The sequence below is a fragment of the Numida meleagris genome, unplaced genomic scaffold (genome assembly GCF_002078875.1).
Source record: "Numida meleagris isolate 19003 breed g44 Domestic line unplaced genomic scaffold, NumMel1.0 unplaced_Scaffold584, whole genome shotgun sequence".
NCBI classification, from domain to species: Eukaryota; Metazoa; Chordata; class Aves; order Galliformes; family Numididae; genus Numida; species Numida meleagris.
In genome coordinates this window covers 8873-10717 of record NW_018364800.1, presented here as the reverse complement: position 1 = coordinate 10717, position 1845 = coordinate 8873, and positions in this window count along the sequence as shown.

The window sequence follows — 1845 nt, the reverse complement described above, 5'->3', positions numbered from 1 at the left end:
GCCGAGGCACCCCTTGGCCAGCGACTCGGAGGAGGAGGAGCCGCCCCGGTGTAAGTACATTATTGTAGGACCTACCAAAACACGACGGGGGAAGGCCGCTGCAAACACCCCCGTTGCGTTCATGGATTATCCACCATGGGATGTGGGGGGGGAGGGGGGGGGAAGGGAGAGAGCGAGGCCTCTCGCCCCCCCCCCCACCACCACCCTTGAGTTCCTGTAGGCCCTACAATAACAATCTCTGCCCCTCGCTTCAGGTCCCGACGCCGGAGACGCCGCCTCCCCCCGCGTGGTGCCCGAGAGGTGAGTGGGGAAGCGGGGACACGGGCACGGGGCTGTGGGACCCCCAGTTTGGAGACCCCCGAACCCTGACACGTGCTGTGCAGCGACCCCGAAGAGCCGGACGTGCGACCCGGCGCCCACGTGCTCCGAAAACGCCTCCCCCCGGCTTCGACCTTGGGTTGCGCGGATCTGGACGGCGGGGGACCCAAAAAACGCCGCTTGGGCCCCAAAACCCCCCCGGGTCCGGGGTTCGGGTCCCGAAATCGCGTCCTGAACCCCGACGTGGCCCAAGGGACCCCGAAACCGCACGCTGGACGTGCCGGCAACGGGCGCTGGGTGCTGGTGGTGGACAGCGACACGGATGAGGAGGAGGCCGAGCTCCTTCCGCCCGTCGGGCGCCCCGAAATTCGACGAAAAACCCCAAACGTGCCCCACAGCCCCAGGGGGGAGGCCAGGATCCCACGGCCCGACGCCGGAGGTCCCGGAGGTGGGGAGCTCGCGGCGGACAGCGACGCGGACGCGGAGGGAGACGGAGCGGAGGAGGGCGTGGGGCGGCCCCGAAATCATCAAACGATCCCAAATGTCCCAAAAACGGAGGCGGAGAGCCCAGCCCCGGGGCCTGGAGGTCCAAGGGACGAGCGTCGGGCGCCGAGGGCGGACGGCGATAGGGATGGGGAGGACGGCGGAGCCCCGACCCGACGGGGGACCCCGAATTCACCGCACCCCCCCGGTTTGGAGGCTGGGGGTCCCCACGGGGGGCGGCGGGCGCCGGTGGTGGGCGGCGATCCAGATGTTGGCTGCCCAGCGGCCCCCCGAGGCCTGGATCCAGATGTTGGGGGGGCCAAAAGGAGGCAGCGGCCTCCGCCGGTAGACAGCGATACGGATGTGGAGGAGGAAGAGCTGGATCCAGATGTTGCCCGCCCGAAAACCCACAAAACGCCCCAAAGTGCCCCAAAAGATCCAGCTGTGCTCGCAGAGACCCCAAATTCTGACCTTAAAGGACCTCCAAGCGGACATCGGAGCGTAGAGGTGGACAGCGATACAGATGTTGAGGGAGAAGAGCTGGATCCAGATGTTGCCCACCCGAGAAACCACAGAACACCCCAAATTACCCCAAAGGATCCAGCTGTGCTCACAGAGACCCCAAATTCCGACCTTAAAGGACCTCCAAGCGGACATCGGAGCGTAGAGGTGGAGACGGACACAGACATTGAGGAAGAAGAGCTGAGTCCAGATGTTGCCCACCCGGAAAACCACAGAACGCCCCAAATTACCCCAAAGGATCCAGCTGTGCTCGCAGAGACCCCAAATTCCGGTCTTAAAGGACCTCACGTTGGAGATTGGGGTTTAGAGGTGGAGAGCGACACAGACATCGAGGGAGAAGAGCTGGATCCAGATGTTCCCCACCTGAAAACCCACAAAACGCCCCAAATTCCCCCGCGGGATCCAGCTGTGGTGACGGAGACCCCAAATCCTGACCTGAAAGGGCCTCGGGTTGGAGATCGGAGCCTCAAGGTGGACAGCGATACAGATGTTGAGGGAGAAGAGCTGAATCCAGATGTTCCC